Consider the following 17,592-nt stretch of genomic DNA (forward strand, 5'->3'; position numbering starts at 1 on the left):
CGCTACGCAGCAATTACCGCCGTCAGGACTGGTTGTTGTTGTGAGACTTTCTCTGTGAAACCTCAGATTGCTTCTGCTCCCTTTGTCGTGAGCAGCGCGGAGACAATGCAGCCTTTATTTCCTCATCAGAGGCTGGTACTGTTCCTCTGGAGGGAATGTGTGCGGTCAGTCCGGCCGGTCTCACGGAGGTAGCAACTGGAGAAGAGGCGCTCGGCACATGATCCCCGTCTGATCTCTGAGAAGTGCATTCACCGAAGCAGAACAGACACAAGAATTTAAACGTTGATGCCAGACGTGAAGCTTCTCTCGTGATTTTTTCCTTTCTTCCTTTTCTCTCGAGCTGAATAGTAACACGGTCTTATTTAGAGCCATTAGGCCTGAACAACTGTGGTAACTTCTGCCGGTTTAGTCTGCGGGAAGCCGCTTTTTTGCCTCAACAGAGGAATGAAATGTCAGGACTCTTTACATTTTTAGCTGCATAACTGGTGGTTCCAAACACAATAGGCATTGAATTGAGCACAGGGTAAAATTCTTCATTCTTTTAAACTAACTATTTTACACTGGAGCCCTGTTTTATTTTGGATTTTACTTGTGTTGGAAAGTAAATCCCACCTAAAGCCCTATTAACGCACGGACTAGTATTACCCGGGGACCTCTGGTACTTTGTAATAATTCTCACGGAGGTTGTCTGTGATCTTAATCCATGCGCTAATCTGCCATGTCAGTAATTAACCTACCATATTTCGCCAAACAGAGGTTGTATGATAATATTAGTCCCGTGTGAATCTGTGCATCTTTGTGATTTAGGGTCATGTTGGCTGCGTTTCTACAGAAGCCTTGGCATCATATGTGGGATAATGTCAGTAAATTCAAGTAAAATACAGACTCTGCTTACCCCGTCATTTCTAAATCCCACGAGCTCCCTGGTACTACGTGGTCCCGTGCGGAACAGGGGTAGTGAACTCCTCGGTCCTTCGATGTATTAGATGTTTGCTCGATTGAATCAATCGCTTTTCAACAACACAACGAAATTGATCCTTAACTCACACAAACGCAGATATATAATATACTAAAGGTGCCCTGTTGAGTTTCAACCATCAAAAGTTATGTTTACATTTTGTTAATTCTTACCTAAATTCATTGTGTTTTTATTTTGCAAAAGCCTATTAAAAGAAGAAATGTTTTAAATTGGACATTGTTCTAAATCAACACTTCTGGCCAGTATGGGGATCGAACCCATGACCTTGGCGTTATTAGCACCACGCTCTAACCATCTGAGCTAACCGGCCTGATTTGTTACCATTTCAAAAAAAAAATTCCAAAAATAAAACAGGCTAGAAAGCGCAGAATTGGGCCAGTTTTGGATGGGCTGCCTGGCTGTGCATGGTTTGTAGGTGCTGCATATGTTTTTGTCCTTGCTACTATAGCCATGGAAAGCAGCGCCATAGAGATTGAGACTTATGTTGCGTTAATGGCCCATTAGTGCAAACAAAAGGAGGATAGAGATTATCTTGGGTTTAGGGTTTTGCGGTTATAGTACCCCTAAAGTGTCTGGCGCTGCTTAGCATTATTAGCACCACATTCAAACCATCTGAGCTAACTGGCCTGCTTTTGATGACTTTTTAAAACAAGATTTGTTCCAGTAAACCACGACAGAACAGTATTGGACATGATTTGGATGGTCAAACAGGTGTGACCACCTAGCAGCTTGGCGTTTGTGGAAGAAATTAGCTTAAAAGGTACACTGTAGACTTCACGTTTAAAAGTTATTGGAAGAAATATTTTTTTTTCAGCAGAGCGAAACACTTTAAACTATCTCAAAAGCCATTGTAGCAGTAGGTGACTTGTCCGAATCAAAGTCTAACAAGCTACCACATAGTTCTTTGAGTTAGGGAGAATCTTTTAACCACGAAGGGACTCGAACCCTCAATCTTCTGATTCGAAGTCAGACGCCTTGTCCATTAGGCCACGCGGTTTTAAAAAAGCTGTTTTTTACAAATCTGAAGTGCCATGGTTCAGCTGCAAAGTAGCAGAGAGATAAAATTTGCCAAAAAGGCAGACTGTTTTGCTGGCCAGTTAACTTTTGTGGAAGAAAATAGCTTAAATGGTAGACACACTGCTACCATGTGAGTTAGTGGAACTAAGTTCTACATTGTCCTTAATATTTGCATTTGCTGAGCAGAATGCCCTTCAATTATCTCTATGTTTGAAACGTACAGTGAAAGTGCAAACACATTAATGTTCTAAATCAACACTTCTGGCCAGTATGGGGATCGAACCCATGACCTTGGCGTTATTAGCACCACGCTCTAACCATCTGAGCTAACCGGCCTGATTTGTTACCATTTCAAAAAAAAAATTCCAAAAATAAAACAGGCTAGAAAGCGCAGAATTGGGCCAGTTTTGGATGGGCTGCCTGGCTGTGCATGGTTTGTAGGTGCTGCATATGTTTTTGTCCTTGCTACTATAGCCATGGAAAGCAGCGCCATAGAGATTGAGACTTATGTTGCGTTAATGGCCCATTAGTGCAAACAAAAGGAGGATAGAGATTATCTTGGGTTTAGGGTTTTGCGGTTATAGTACCCCTAAAGTGTCTGGCGCTGCTTAGCATTATTAGCACCACATTCAAACCATCTGAGCTAACTGGCCTGCTTTTGATGACTTTTTAAAACAAGATTTGTTCCAGTAAACCACGACAGAACAGTATTGGACATGATTTGGATGGTCAAACAGGTGTGACCACCTAGCAGCTTGGCGTTTGTGGAAGAAATTAGCTTAAAAGGTACACTGTAGACTTCACGTTTAAAAGTTATTGGAAGAAATATTTTTTTTTCAGCAGAGCGAAACACTTTAAACTATCTCAAACGCCATTGTAGCAGTAGGTGACTTGTCCAAATCAAAGTCTAACAATCTACCACATAGTTCTTTGAGTTAGGGAGGATCTTTTAACCACGAAGGGACTCGAACCCTCAATTTTCTGATTCGAAGTCAGACGCCTTGTCCATTTGGCCACGCGGTTGTAAAAAAAACTGTTTTTTTTACAAATCTGAAGTGCCATGGTTTAGCTGCAAAGTAGCAGAGAGATAAAATTTGCCAAAAAGGCAGACTGTTTCGCTGGCCAGTTAACTTTTGTGGAAGAAAATAGCTTAAATGGTAGACACTGCTAACATGTAGAGTTATAATCATTGTATTACTGAGCAAGAATGCCCTTCAATTATCTCTATGTTTGAAACGTACAGTGAAAGTGCAAACACATTAATGTTCTAAATCAACACTTCTGGCCAGTATGGGGGATCGAACCCATGACCTTGGCGTTATTAGCACCACGCTCTAACCATCTGAGCTAACCGGCCTGATTTTTTACCATTTCAAAAAAAAAATTCCAAAAATAAAACAGGCTAGAAAGCGCAGAATTGGGCCAGTTTTGGATGGGCTGCCTGGCTGTGCATGGTTTGTAGGTGCTGCATATGTTTTTGTCCTTGCTACTATAGCCATGGAAAGCAGCGCCATAGAGATTGAGACTTATGTTGCGTTAATGGCCCATTAGTGCAAACAAAAGGAGGATAGAGATTATCTTGGGTTTAGGGTTTTGCGGTTATAGTACCCCTAAAGTGTCTGGCGCTGCTTAGCATTATTAGCACCACATTCAAACCATCTGAGCTAACTGGCCTGCTTTTGATGACTTTTTAAAACAAGATTTGTTCCAGTAAACCACGACAGAACAGTATTGGACATGATTTGGATGGTCAAACAGGTGTGACCACCTAGCAGCTTGGCGTTTGTGGAAGAAATTAGCTTAAAAGGTACACTGTAGACTTCACGTTTAAAAGTTATTGGAAGAAATATTTTTTTTCAGCAGAGCGAAACACTTTAAACTATCTCAAAAGCCATTGTAGCAGTAGGTGACTTGTCCGAATCAAAGTCTAACAAGCTACCACATAGTTCTTTGAGTTAGGGAGGATCTTTTAACCACGAAGGGACTCGAACCCTCAATCTTCTGATTCGAAGTCAGACGCCTTGTCCATTAGGCCACGCGGTTGTAAAAAAAACTGTTTTTTTTACAAATCTGAAGTGCCATGGTTTAGCTGCAAAGTAGCAGAGAGATAAAATTTGCCAAAAAGGCAGACTGTTTCGCTGGCCAGTTAACTTTTGTGGAAGAAAATAGCTTAAATGGTAGACACACTGCTACCATGTGAGTTAGTGGAACTAAGTTCTACATTGTCCTTAATATTTGCATTTGCTGAGCAGAATGCCCTTCAATTATCTCTATGTTTGAAACGTACAGTGAAAGTGCAAACACATTAATGTTCTAAATCAACACTTCTGGCCAGTATGGGGATCAAACCCATGACCTTTGGCGTTATTAGCACCACGCTCTAACCATCTGAGCTAACCGGCCTGATTTTTTACCATTTCAAAAAAAAAATCCAAAAATAAAACAGGCTAGAAAGCGCAGAATTGGGCCAGTTTTGGATGGGCTGCCTGGCTGTGCATGGTTTGTAGGTGCTGTACATAGTTTTTGTCCTTGCTACTATAGCCATGGAAAGCAGCCACTAGAGATTGAGACTTATGTTGCGTTAATGGCCCATTAGTGCAAACCAAAAGGAGGATAGAGATTATCTTGGGTTTAGGGTTTTGCGGTTATAGTACCCTTAAAGTGTCTGGCGCGCTTAGCATTATTAGCACCACATTCAAACCATCTGAGCTAACTGGCCTGCTTTTGATGACTTTTTAAAACAAGATTTGTTCCAGTAAACCACGACAGAACAGTATTGGACATGATTTGGATGGTCAAACAGGTGTGACCACCTAGCAGCTTGGCGTTTGTGGAAGAAATTAGCTTAAAAGGTACACTGTAGACTTCACGTTTAAAAGTTATTGGAAGAAATATTTTTTTTTCAGCAGAGCGAAACACTTTAAACTATCTCAAAAGCCATTGTAGCAGTAGGTGACTTGTCCGAATCAAAGTCTAACAAGCTACCACATAGTTCTTTGAGTTAGGGAGAATCTTTTAACCAGCGAAGGGACTCGAAGCCTCAATCTTCTGATTCGAAGTACAGCGCCTTGTCCATTAGGGCCGACGCTTTGTAAAAAAACTGTTTTTTACAAATCTGAAGTGCCATGGTTTAGCTGCAAAGTAGCAGAGAGATAAAATTTGCCAAAAAGGCAGACTGTTTTCTTGGCCAGTTAACTTTTTGGAAAAAAAAAAAATGGTAGACACACTGCTACCATGTGAGTTAGTGGAACTAAGTTCTACATTGTCCTTAATATTTGCATTTGCTGAGCAGAATGCCCTTCAATTATCTCTATGTTTGAAATGTACAGTGCGATTGCAAACACATTAATGTGCTAAATCAACACTTCTGGCCAGTATGGGGATCAAACCCATGACCTTGGCATTATTAGCACCACACTCTAACCATCTGAGCTAACCAGCCTGATTTGGTGCCTTTTCAAAAAAAAAATAAAAAAATAAAACAGGAAAGCGCACTAGAAAGCGCAGAATTGGGCCAGTTTTGGATGGGCTGCCTGGCTGTGCATGGTTTGTAGGTGCTGCATATGTTTTTGTCCTTGCTACTATAGCCATGGAAAGCAGCGCCATAGAGATTGAGACTCATGTTGCGTTAATGGCCCATTAGTGCAAACAAAAGGAGGATAGAGATTATCTTGGGTTTAGGGTTTTGCGGTTATAGTACCCCTAAAGTGTCTGGCGCTGCTTAGCATTATTAGCACCACATTCAAACCATCTGAGCTAACTGGCCTGCTTTTGATGACTTTTTAAAACAAGATTTGTTCCAGTAAACCACGACAGAACAGTATTGGACATGATTTGGATGGTCAAACAGGTGTGACCACCTAGCAGCTTGGCGTTTGTGGAAGAAATTAGCTTAAAAGGTACACTGTAGACTTCACGTTTAAAAGTTATTGGAAGAAATATTTTTTTTTCAGCAGAGCGAAACACTTTAAACTATCTCAAACGCCATTGTAGCAGTAGGTGACTTGTCCGAATCAAAGTCTAACAAGCTACCACATAGTTCTTTGAGTTAGGGAGAATCTTTTAACCACGAAGGGACTCGAACCCTCAATCTTCTGATTCGAAGTCAGACGCCTTGTCCATTAGGCCACGCGGTTGTAAAAAACTGTTTTTTTTACAAATCTGAAGTGCCATGGTTTAGCTGCAAAGTAGCAGAGAGATAAAATTTGCCAAAAAGGCAGACTGTTTCGCTGGCCAGTTAACTTTTGTGGAAGAAAATAGCTTAAATGGTAGACACACTGCTACCATGTGAGTTAGTGGAACTAAGTTCTACATTGTCCTTAATATTTGCATTTGCTGAGCAGAATGCCCTTCAATTATCTCTATGTTTGAAACGTACAGTGAAAGTGCAAACACATTAATGTTCTAAATCAACACTTCTGGCCAGTATGGGGATCGAACCATTAACACGCTAAAACCATCTGAGCTAACTAAATAGAAAAATTTTACCATTTCAAAAAAAAATTCCAAAAATAAAACAGGCTAAAAAGAACGCAGAATTGGGCCAGTTTTGGATGGGCTGCCTGGCTGTGCATGGTTTGTAGGTGCTGCATATGTTTTTGTCCTTGCTACTATAGCCATGGAAAGCAGCGCCATAGAGATTGAGACTTATGTTGCGTTAATGGCCCATTAGTGCAAACAAAAGGAGGATAGAGATTATCTTGGGTTTAGGGTTTTGCGGTTATAGTACCCCTAAAGTGTCTGGCGCTGCTTAGCATTATTAGCACCACATTCAAACCATCTGAGCTAACTGGCCTGCTTTTGATGACTTTTTAAAACAAGATTTGTTCCAGTAAACCACGACAGAACAGTATTGGACATGATTTGGATGGTCAAACAGGTGTGACCACCTAGCAGCTTGGCGTTTGTGGAAGAAATTAGCTTAAAAGGTACACTGTAGACTTCACGTTTAAAAGTTATTGGAAGAAATATTTTTTTTCAGCAGAGCGAAAACACTTTAAACTATCTCAAAAGCCATTGTAGCAGTAGGTGACTTGTCCGAATCAAAGTCTAACAAGCTACCACATAGTTCTTTGAGTTGGGAGAATCTTTTAACCACGAAGGGACTCGAACCCTCAATCTTCTGATTCGAAGTCAGACGCCCTTGTCCATTAGGCGCTTGACGCGGTTGTAAAAAACTGTTTTTTTACAAATCTGAAGTGCCATGGTTTAGCTGCAAAGTAGCAGAGAGATAAAATTTGCCAAAAAGGCAGACTGTTTCGCTGGCCAGTTAACTTTTGTGGAAGAAAATAGCTTAAATGGTAGACACACTGCTACCATGTGAGTTAGTGGAACTAAGTTCTACATTGTCCTTAATATTTGCATTTGCTGAGCAGAATGCCCTTCAATTATCTCTATGTTTGAAATGTACAGTGAAAGTGCAAACACATTAATGTTCTAAATCAACACTTCTGGCCAGTATGGGGATCAAACCCATGACCTTGGCGTTATTAGCACCACGCTCTAACCATCTGAGCTAACCGGCCTGATTTTTTACCATTTCAAAAAAAAAATTCCAAAAATAAAACAGGCTAGAAAGCGCAGAATTGGGCCAGTTTTGGATGGGCTGCCTGGCTGTGCATGGTTTGTAGGTGCTGCATATGTTTTTGTCCTTGCTACTATAGCCATGGAAAGCAGCGCCATAGAGATTGAGACTTATGTTGCGTTAATGGCCCATTAGTGCAAACAAAAGGAGGATAGAGATTATCTTGGGTTTAGGGTTTTGCGGTTATAGTACCCCTAAAGTGTCTGGCGCTGCTTAGCATTATTAGCACCACATTCAAACCATCTGAGCTAACTGGCCTGCTTTTGATGACTTTTTAAAACAAGATTTGTTCCAGTAAACCACGACAGAACAGTATTGGACATGATTTGGATGGTCAAACAGGTGTGACCACCTAGCAGCTTGGCGTTTGTGGAAGAAATTAGCTTAAAAGGTACACTGTAGACTTCACGTTTAAAAGTTATTGGAAGAAATATTTTTTTTTCAGCAGAGCGAAACACTTTAAACTATCTCAAAAGCCATTGTAGCAGTAGGTGACTTGTCCGAATCAAAGTCTAACAAGCTACCACATAGTTCTTTGAGTTAGGGAGAATCTTTTAACCACGAAGGGACTCGAACCCTCAATCTTCTGATTCGAAGTCAGACGCCTTGTCCATTAGGCCACGCCGTTGTAAAAAAACTGTTTTTTTTACAAATCTGAAGTGCCATGGTTTAGCTGCAAAGTAGCAGAGAGATAAAATTTGCCAAAAAGGCAGACTGTTTTGCTGGCCAGTTAACTTTTGTGGAAGAAAATAGCTTAAATGGTAGACACACTGCTACCATGTGAGTTAGTGGAACTAAGTTCTACATTGTCCTTAATATTTGCATTTGCTGAGCAGAATGCCCTTCAATTATCTCTATGTTTGAAACGTACAGTGAAAGTGCAAACACATTAATGTTCTAAATCAACACTTCTGGCCAGTATGGGGATCAAACCCATGACCTTGGCGTTATTAGCACCACGCTCTAACCATCTGAGCTAACCGGCCTGATTTTTTACCATTTCAAAAAAAAAATTCCAAAAATAAAACAGGCTAGAAAGCGCAGAATTGGGCCAGTTTTGGATGGGCTGCCTGGCTGTGCATGGTTTGTAGGTGCTGCATATGTTTTTGTCCTTGCTACTATAGCCATGGAAAGCAGCGCCATAGAGATTGAGACTTATGTTGCGTTAATGGCCCATTAGTGCAAACAAAAGGAGGATAGAGATTATCTTGGGTTTAGGGTTTTGCGGTTATAGTACCCCTAAAGTGTCTGGCGCTGCTTAGCATTATTAGCACCACATTCAAACCATCTGAGCTAACTGGCCTGCTTTTGATGACTTTTTAAAACAAGATTTGTTCCAGTAAACCACGACAGAACAGTATTGGACATGATTTGGATGGTCAAACAGGTGTGACCACCTAGCAGCTTGGCGTTTGTGGAAGAAATTAGCTTAAAAGGTACACTGTAGACTTCACGTTTAAAAGTTATTGTAAGTAATTTTTTTTTTTCAACAGAGCAAAACACTTTAAACTATCTCAAACGCCATTGTAGCAGTAGGTGACTTGTCCGAATCAAAGTCTAACAAGCTACCACATAGTTCTTTGAGTTAGGGAGGATCTTTTAACCACAAAGGGACTCGAACCCTCAATCTTCTGATTCGAAGTCAGACGCCTTGTCCATTAGGCCACGCATTTGTAAAAAAACTGTTTTTTTTACAAATCTGAAGTGCCATGGTTCAGCTGCAAAGTAGCAGAGAGATAAAATTTGCCAAAAAGGCAGACTGTTTCGCTGGCCAGTTAACTTTTGTGGAAGAAAATAGCTTAAATGGTAGACACACTGCTACCATGTGAGTTAGTGGAACTAAGTTCTACATTGTCCTTAATATTTGCATTTGCTGAGCAGAATGCCCTTCAATTATCTCTATGTTTGAAATGTACAGTGAAAGTGCAAACACATTAATGTTCTAAATCAACACTTCTGGCCAGTATGGGGATCAAACCCATGACCTTGGCGTTATTAGCACCACGCTCTAACCATCTGAGCTAACCGGCCTGATTTGTTACCATTTCAAAAAAAATTCCAAAATAAAACAGGCTAGAAAGCGCAGAATTGGGCCAGTTTTGGATGGGCTGCCTGGCTGTGCATGGTTTGTAGGTGCTGCATATGTTTTTGTCCTTGCTACTATAGCCATGGAAAGCAGCGCCATAGAGATTGAGACTTATGTTGCGTTAATGGCCCATTAGTGCAAACAAAAGGAGGATAGAGATTATCTTGGGTTTAGGGTTTTGCGGTTATAGTACCCCTAAAGTGTCTGGCGCTGCTTAGCATTATTAGCACCACATTCAAACCATCTGAGCTAACTGGCCTGCTTTTGATGACTTTTTAAAACAAGATTTGTTCCAGTAAACCACGACAGAACAGTATTGGACATGATTTGGATGGTCAAACAGGTGTGACCACCTAGCAGCTTGGCGTTTGTGGAAGAAATTAGCTTAAAAGGTACACTGTAGACTTCACGTTTAAAAGTTATTGTTGGAATAATTTTTTTTCAGCAGAGCGAAACACTTTAAACTATCTCAAAAAACGGCATTGTAGCAGTAGGTGACTTGTCCGAATCAAAGTCTAACAAGCTACCACATAGTTCTTTGAGTTAGGGAGAATCTTTTTAACCACGAAGGGACTCTAACCCTCAATCTTCTGATTCGAAGTCAGACGCCTTGTCCATTAGGCCACGCTGTTGTAAAAAACTGTTTTTTACAAATCTGAAGTGCCATGGTTTAGCTGCAAAGTAGCAGAGAGATAAAATTTGCCAAAAAGGCAGACTGTTTCGCTGGCCAGTTAACTTTTGTGGAAGAAAATAGCTTAAATGGTAGACACACTGCTACCATGTGAGTTAGTGGAACTAAGTTCTACATTGTCCTTAATATTTGCATTTGCTGAGCAGAATGCCCTTCAATTATCTCTATGTTTGAAACGTACATTGAAAGTGCAAACACATTAATGTTCTAAATCAACACTTCTGGCCAGTATGGGGATCGAACCCATGACCTTGGCGTTATTAGCACCACGCTCTAACCATCTGAGCTAACCGGCCTGATTTTTTACCATTTCAAAAAAAAAATTCCAAAAATAAAACAGGCTAGAAAGCGCAGAATTGGGCCAGTTTTGGATGGGCTGCCTGGCTGTGCATGGTTTGTAGGTGCTGCATATGTTTTTGTCCTTGCTACTATAGCCATGGAAAGCAGCGCCATAGAGATTGAGACTTATGTTGCGTTAATGGCCCATTAGTGCAAACAAAAGGAGGATAGAGATTATCTTGGGTTTAGGGTTTTGCGGTTATAGTACCCCTAAAGTGTCTGGCGCTGCTTAGCATTATTAGCACCACATTCAAACCATCTGAGCTAACTGGCCTGCTTTTGATGACTTTTTAAAACAAGATTTGTTCCAGTAAACCACGACAGAACAGTATTGGACATGATTTGGATGGTCAAACAGGTGTGACCACCTAGCAGCTTGGCGTTTGTGGAAGAAATTAGCTTAAAAGGTACACTGTAGACTTCACGTTTAAAAGTTATTGGAAGAAATATTTTTTTTTCAGCAGAGCGAAACACTTTAAACTATCTCAAAAGCCATTGTAGCAGTAGGTGACTTGTCCGAATCAAAGTCTAACAAGCTACCACATAGTTCTTTGAGTTAGGGAGAATCTTTTAACCACGAAGGGACTCGAACCCTCAATCTTCTGATTCGAAGTCAGACGCCTTGTCCATTAGGCCACGCGGTTGTAAAAAAACTGTTTTTTTTACAAATCTGAAGTGCCATGGTTTAGCTGCAAAGTAGCAGAGAGATAAAATTTGCCAAAAAGGCAGACTGTTTCGCTGGCCAGTTAACTTTTGTGGAAGAAAATAGCTTAAATGGTAGACACACTGCTACCATGTGAGTTAGTGGAACTAAGTTCTACATTGTCCTTAATATTTGCATTTGCTGAGCAGAATGCCCTTCAATTATCTCTATGTTTGAAACGTACAGTGAAAGTGCAAACACATTAATGTTCTAAATCAACACTTCTGGCCAGTATGGGGATCAAACCCATGACCTTGGCGTTATTAGCACCACGCTCTAACCATCTGAGCTAACCGGCCTGATTTTTTACCATTTCAAAAAAAAATTCCAAAAATAAAACAGGCTAGAAAGCGCAGAATTGGGCCAGTTTTGGATGGGCTGCCTGGCTGTGCATGGTTTGTAGGTGCTGCATATGTTTTTGTCCTTGCTACTATAGCCATGGAAAGCAGCGCCATAGAGATTGAGACTTATGTTGCGTTAATGGCCCATTAGTGCAAACAAAAGGAGGATAGAGATTATCTTGGGTTTAGGGTTTTGCGGTTATAGTACCCCTAAAGTGTCTGGCGCTGCTTAGCATTATTAGCACCACATTCAAACCATCTGAGCTAACTGGCCTGCTTTTGATGACTTTTTAAAACAAGATTTGTTCCAGTAAACCACGACAGAACAGTATTGGACATGATTTGGATGGTCAAACAGGTGTGACCACCTAGCAGCTTGGCGTTTGTGGAAGAAATTAGCTTAAAAGGTACACTGTAGACTTCACGTTTAAAAGTTATTGGAAGAAATATTTTTTTTCAGCAGAGCGAAACACTTTAAACTATCTCAAAACGCCATTGTAGCAGTAGGTGACTTGTCCGAATCAAAGTCTAACAAGCTACCACATAGTTCTTTGAGTTAGGGAGAATCTTTTAACCACGAAGGGACTCGAACCCTCAATCTTCTGATTCGAAGTCAGACGCCTTGTCCATTAGGCCACGCGGTTGTAAAAAAACTGTTTTTTTTACAAATCTGAAGTGCCATGGTTTAGCTGCAAAGTAGCAGAGAGATAAAATTTGCCAAAAAGGCAGACTGTTTCGCTGGCCAGTTAACTTTTGTGGAAGAAAATAGCTTAAATGGTAGACACACTGCTACCATGTGAGTTAGTGGAACTAAGTTCTACATTGTCCTTAATATTTGCATTTGCTGAGCAGAATGCCCTTCAATTATCTCTATGTTTGAAATGTACAGTGAAAGTGCAAACACATTAATGTTCTAAATCAACACTTCTGGCCAGTATGGGGATCGAACCCATGACCTTGGCGTTATTAGCACCACGCTCTAACCATCTGAGCTAACCGGCCTGATTTGTTACCATTTCAAAAAAAAAATTCCAAAAATAAAACAGGCTAGAAAGCGCAGAATTGGGCCAGTTTTGGATGGGCTGCCTGGCTGTGCATGGTTTGTAGGTGCTGCATATGTTTTTGTCCTTGCTACTATAGCCATGGAAAGCAGCGCCATAGAGATTGAGACTTATGTTGCGTTAATGGCCCATTAGTGCAAACAAAAGGAGGATAGAGATTATCTTGGGTTTAGGGTTTTGCGGTTATAGTACCCCTAAAGTGTCTGGCGCTGCTTAGCATTATTAGCACCACATTCAAACCATCTGAGCTAACTGGCCTGCTTTTGATGACTTTTTAAAACAAGATTTGTTCCAGTAAACCACGACAGAACAGTATTGGACATGATTTGGATGGTCAAACAGGTGTGACCACCTAGCAGCTTGGCGTTTGTGGAAGAAATTAGCTTAAAAGGTACACTGTAGACTTCACGTTTAAAAGTTATTGGAAGAAATTTTTTTTTTTCAGCAGAGCGAAACACTTTAAACTATCTCAAACGCCATTGTAGCAGTAGGTGACTTGTCCGAATCAAAGTCTAACAAGCTACCACATAGTTCTTTGAGTTAGGGAGAATCTTTTAACCACGAAGGGACTCGAACCCTCAATCTTCTGATTCGAAGTCAGACGCCTTGTCCATTAGGCCACGCCGTTGTAAAAAAACTGTTTTTTTTACAAATCTGAAGTGCCATGGTTTAGCTGCAAAGTAGCAGAGAGATAAAATTTGCCAAAAAGGCAGACTGTTTCGCTGGCCAGTTAACTTTTGTGGAAGAAAATAGCTTAAATGGTAGACACACTGCTACCATGTGAGTTAGTGGAACTAAGTTCTACATTGTCCTTAATATTTGCATTTGCTGAGCAGAATGCCCTTCAATTATCTCTATGTTTGAAATGTACAGTGAAAGTGCAAACACATTAATGTTCTAAATCAACACTTCTGGCCAGTATGGGGATTGAACCCATGACCTTGGCGTTATTAGCACCACGCCTACTACAATAATAAAAAATAAAATAAAACAAATGGAGGTTGGTGATGGTAAAAAAAAAAAAAAATTGGGAGTTGATGGGTGGGATGGTTTGTGCTGCATATGTTTTGTCCTTGCTACTATAGCCATGGAAAGCAGCGCCATAGAGATTGAGACTTATGTTGCGTTAATGGCCCATTAGTGCAAACAAAAGGAGGATAGAGATTATCTTGGGTTTAGGGTTTTGCGGTTATAGTACCCCTAAAGTGTCTGGCGCTGCTTAGCATTATTAGCACCACATTCAAACCATCTGAGCTAACTGGCCTGCTTTTGATGACTTTTTAAAACAAGATTTGTTCCAGTAAACCACGACAGAACAGTATTGGACATGATTTGGATGGTCAAACAGGTGTGACCACCTAGCAGCTTGGCGTTTGTGGAAGAAATTAGCTTAAAAGGTACACTGTAGACTTCACGTTTAAAAGTTATTGGAAGAAATAATATTTTTTTTTCAGCAGCAAACACACACTTTAACTATCTCAAACGCCATTGTAGCAGTAGGTGACTTGTCCGAATCAAAGTCTAACAAGCTACCACATAGTTCTTTGAGTTAGGGAGGATCTTTTAACCACGAAGGGACTCGAACCCTCAATCTTCTGATTCGAAGTCAGACGCCTTGTCCATTAGGCCACGCAGTTGTAAAAAAAGTGTTTTTTTACAAATCTGAAGTGCCATGGTTTAGCTGCAAAGTAGCAGAGAGATAAAATTTGCCAAAAAGGGAGACTGTTTCGCTGGCCAGTTAACTTTTGTGGAAGAAAATAGCTTAAATGGTAGACACACTGCTACCATGTGAGTTAGTGGAACTAAGTTCTACATTGTCCTTAATATTTGCATTTGCTGAGCAGAATGCCCTTCAATTATCTCTATGTTTGAAATGTACAGTGCGATTGCAAACACATTAATGTGCTAAATCAACACTTCTGGCCAGTATGGGGATCAAACCCATGACCTTGGCATTATTAGCACCACACTCTAACCATCTGAGCTAACCAGCCTGATTTTTCCATTTCAAAAAAAAAAATTAAAAAAATAAAACAGGCTAGAAAGCGCAGAATTGGGCCAGTTTTGGATGGGCTGCCTGGCTGTGCATGGTTTGTAGGTGCTGCATATGTTTTTGTCCTTGCTACTATAGCCATGGAAAGCAGCGCCATAGAGATTGAGACTTATGTTGCGTTAATGGCCCATTAGTGCAAACAAAAGGAGGATAGAGATTATCTTGGGTTTAGGGTTTTGCGGTTATAGTACCCCTAAAGCTACACATTATTAAAACCAGCACCACATTCAATCCATCTGAGCTAACTGGCCTGCTTTTGATGACTTTTTAAAACAAGATTTGTTCCAGTAAACCACGACAGAACAGTATTGGACATGATTTGGATGGTCAATCAGGTGTGACCACCTAGCAGCTTGGCGTTTGTGGAAGAAATTAGCTTAAAAGGTACACTGTAGACTTCACGTGTAAAAGTTATTGGAAGAAATATTTTTTTTCAGCATAGCAAAACACTTCAAACACCATTGTAGCAGTAGGTGACTTGTCCAAATCAACATCAAAGAACCTACCACATATGTTCTTGAGTTATAGTGGAGCTTTTAACCACGAAGGGACTTGAACCCTAAAATCTTCTGATCCGAAGTCAGACGCCTTGTCCATTAGGCCACTACTGTTTATTTTTTATAATTGTTTCATATTACTCTTGAATTGGTCATCTGTGTAGTATTCACAATTGTTTTTCATGTATTTTACCTTGCTTCAACACCAATTGCCCTCCAGGGACAAAATAAAGTTGAAAGTTGAAGTTGAAGTTATTGATGGTATTGTTAAAGTGGTTTGAATCAGTCTCTTAGCATTTGTTCTCTGTGTAGTCAAAACATTTTAATTGTCTCATCATACTTACTTTACAGTTTGTGTGTGTAGATGATCACCCACACAGTCCTTTCCAATGTCTACTATTTCCTTCTCATCAATGTCTCTGAATGGGACCAAGTAGTCCTCATCACGATCCGCCAATTAATTTTACGGCATGTATTCGTACTTTCCATTTTGTCCGTGCAAAAGAATCCTCCTACTCCATACCATTTCTCACCAAGGGGAGAGCGAGGAGGAAGATGACCGAAGCACATCAGCAGGAGTCATTTACAAAATTGGGGATCTGGGTCATGTGACCTCAACCAACAGTCCTCAAGTTGAGGAAGGGGACAGCCGCTTTCTGGCCAGTGAGGTCCTGCATGAGGATTTTTGTTGAAGTTGAAGTTATTGATGGTATTGTTAAAGTGGTTTGAATCAGTCTCTTAGCATTTGTTCTCTGTGTAGTCAAAACATTTTAATTGTCTCATCATACTTACTTTACAGTTTGTGTGTGTAGATGATCACCCACACAGTCCTTTCCAATGTCTACTATTTCCTTCTCATCAATGTCTCTGAATGGGACCAAGTAGTCCTCATCACGATCCGCCAATTAATTTTACGGCATGTATTCGTACTTTCCATTTTGTCCGTGCAAAAGAATCCTCCTACTCCATACCATTTCTCACCAAGCTTCCCTCATCCTCTTCAAAGTCCAAAGCCTCATAGTTCTAATTTATTCTCATTGTAGTGTTCTGCATATGCACACAGGTAAACACAGACACACACACAGTCTGTGCTTGTCCTGTTCTCTCCCATGTGTCTCTGTTAAAATTGACCTTCTCTGGCTTTCATCACAGGAAAATATCACCCTCAAAGAACAATAAGGCCGCCAGACACATTAATTAGAGAGCATCTATTTAGAAAACAACTGAGATAGAGAGAGAGAGAGAGAGAGAGAGAGAGAGAGAGAAGCAATATAAGGGGAGTTATTAATATGCAATATGAAAATAATTATACACAATGTTTCTTAATATGTGGAAATGGCACCTCTGCATTCAGCAAATACATTTTCCTTCTACAATTTTCATCTTTTTATTGATTTAAATATGAGATTTGCAAGCTTATGCATTTCCTGTTTGTATTATCTTGGTTTATTTTGAGTACATCTGTATATATTTATATTATTATTGTCATGAATAATGTTATTTTGGCAGACGTGCAGTATTTCCGGTATTTTTTAAGAACTCCTGCTTGCAGTTCAGCATTTTGTTCAGTCACTCACTCACTCACACAGTGTAAAACACTGTGGTTTTTCCAGCATTGCAGACGTACTGAGCCGCAGTTTTCCTCAGGTTAGGACAGCAACATGTAGTAATTGTCCTGGCTCGTTATCAGCGTGCGTGTCTCCTGCAATACACACACAGCTGGTGGGGAAAAAACGAAAATGACTACTAATTAAGAGAGTGGCAGATCTATAAACGCACAAAGAACACACACAACACACATCATTCTTCAGTGTTTCCTTTAGGATTTTTTTTAGCAGTGGGGGCAGGTCGCCAACGCGCCCACCCCCACTCCCCCCATGAAATGGAACTGACACTTTGCTGCAACACAAACTAATATATTTATTCACCTCTATTCATACACTCAATGAGGCATATTTTCAGTTGTGATTGAACTGTATTTTTTTAGTTACTATATAGGCCAACTTTGAGCTTGACATATAGGCTAAGCATTCTGTAGCAAATAACAATAAACCCACTACTAATTACATTATCTTAATAATAAAACGTTCTCCGACATCCAGCCCTATTTCTGATACCATGGGGGGTAAAAATGTTGCCGTGGGGGGCCACCACGGTCAAATCAACATAGAGGAAACACTGTTCTTTTTCTTTTATGTCTCAGGTGTGTATAATAATGTGTATTCATGTCTGTGTATGCAT

At 40.4% G+C, this 17,592-nt stretch overlaps 21 non-coding genes across 21 annotated transcripts; all 21 read right to left on the bottom strand.

Annotated features, from left to right (window-relative positions):
• Nucleotides 1–1,215: 1,215 nt before the first annotated feature.
• trnai-aau lies at nt 1,216–1,289 on the bottom strand. Its single transcript has one exon. It is a non-coding gene; the product is annotated as a tRNA-Ile (tRNA).
• Nucleotides 1,290–1,903: 614 nt separating this feature from the next.
• On the bottom strand, nt 1,904–1,976 carry trnar-ucg. The gene has a single exon. It is a non-coding gene; the product is annotated as a tRNA-Arg (tRNA).
• Nucleotides 1,977–2,258: 282 nt separating this feature from the next.
• Nucleotides 2,259–2,332, bottom strand: trnai-aau. Its single transcript has one exon. It is a non-coding gene; the product is annotated as a tRNA-Ile (tRNA).
• Nucleotides 2,333–2,946: 614 nt separating this feature from the next.
• trnar-ucg lies at nt 2,947–3,019 on the bottom strand. The gene has a single exon. It is a non-coding gene; the product is annotated as a tRNA-Arg (tRNA).
• Nucleotides 3,020–3,278: 259 nt separating this feature from the next.
• On the bottom strand, nt 3,279–3,353 carry trnai-aau. Its single transcript has one exon. It is a non-coding gene; the product is annotated as a tRNA-Ile (tRNA).
• A 613-nt stretch (nt 3,354–3,966) lies between these two features.
• trnar-ucg lies at nt 3,967–4,039 on the bottom strand. The gene has a single exon. It is a non-coding gene; the product is annotated as a tRNA-Arg (tRNA).
• A 285-nt stretch (nt 4,040–4,324) lies between these two features.
• trnai-aau lies at nt 4,325–4,399 on the bottom strand. The gene has a single exon. It is a non-coding gene; the product is annotated as a tRNA-Ile (tRNA).
• A 965-nt stretch (nt 4,400–5,364) lies between these two features.
• trnai-aau lies at nt 5,365–5,438 on the bottom strand. Its single transcript has one exon. It is a non-coding gene; the product is annotated as a tRNA-Ile (tRNA).
• Nucleotides 5,439–6,059: 621 nt separating this feature from the next.
• Nucleotides 6,060–6,132, bottom strand: trnar-ucg. The gene has a single exon. It is a non-coding gene; the product is annotated as a tRNA-Arg (tRNA).
• A 1,315-nt stretch (nt 6,133–7,447) lies between these two features.
• On the bottom strand, nt 7,448–7,521 carry trnai-aau. The gene has a single exon. It is a non-coding gene; the product is annotated as a tRNA-Ile (tRNA).
• A 614-nt stretch (nt 7,522–8,135) lies between these two features.
• Nucleotides 8,136–8,208, bottom strand: trnar-ucg. The gene has a single exon. It is a non-coding gene; the product is annotated as a tRNA-Arg (tRNA).
• Nucleotides 8,209–8,492: 284 nt separating this feature from the next.
• On the bottom strand, nt 8,493–8,566 carry trnai-aau. Its single transcript has one exon. It is a non-coding gene; the product is annotated as a tRNA-Ile (tRNA).
• A 971-nt stretch (nt 8,567–9,537) lies between these two features.
• Nucleotides 9,538–9,611, bottom strand: trnai-aau. The gene has a single exon. It is a non-coding gene; the product is annotated as a tRNA-Ile (tRNA).
• Nucleotides 9,612–10,579: 968 nt separating this feature from the next.
• On the bottom strand, nt 10,580–10,653 carry trnai-aau. Its single transcript has one exon. It is a non-coding gene; the product is annotated as a tRNA-Ile (tRNA).
• A 614-nt stretch (nt 10,654–11,267) lies between these two features.
• On the bottom strand, nt 11,268–11,340 carry trnar-ucg. Its single transcript has one exon. It is a non-coding gene; the product is annotated as a tRNA-Arg (tRNA).
• A 284-nt stretch (nt 11,341–11,624) lies between these two features.
• On the bottom strand, nt 11,625–11,698 carry trnai-aau. Its single transcript has one exon. It is a non-coding gene; the product is annotated as a tRNA-Ile (tRNA).
• Nucleotides 11,699–12,311: 613 nt separating this feature from the next.
• trnar-ucg lies at nt 12,312–12,384 on the bottom strand. The gene has a single exon. It is a non-coding gene; the product is annotated as a tRNA-Arg (tRNA).
• Nucleotides 12,385–12,668: 284 nt separating this feature from the next.
• Nucleotides 12,669–12,742, bottom strand: trnai-aau. The gene has a single exon. It is a non-coding gene; the product is annotated as a tRNA-Ile (tRNA).
• Nucleotides 12,743–13,356: 614 nt separating this feature from the next.
• Nucleotides 13,357–13,429, bottom strand: trnar-ucg. Its single transcript has one exon. It is a non-coding gene; the product is annotated as a tRNA-Arg (tRNA).
• A 936-nt stretch (nt 13,430–14,365) lies between these two features.
• Nucleotides 14,366–14,438, bottom strand: trnar-ucg. Its single transcript has one exon. It is a non-coding gene; the product is annotated as a tRNA-Arg (tRNA).
• Nucleotides 14,439–14,721: 283 nt separating this feature from the next.
• trnai-aau lies at nt 14,722–14,795 on the bottom strand. The gene has a single exon. It is a non-coding gene; the product is annotated as a tRNA-Ile (tRNA).
• Between the last annotated feature and the right edge of the window lie 2,797 nt (nt 14,796–17,592).

The sequence above is a fragment of the Perca fluviatilis genome, chromosome 7, assembly GCF_010015445.1.
Source record: "Perca fluviatilis chromosome 7, GENO_Pfluv_1.0, whole genome shotgun sequence".
NCBI classification, from domain to species: Eukaryota; Metazoa; Chordata; class Actinopteri; order Perciformes; family Percidae; genus Perca; species Perca fluviatilis.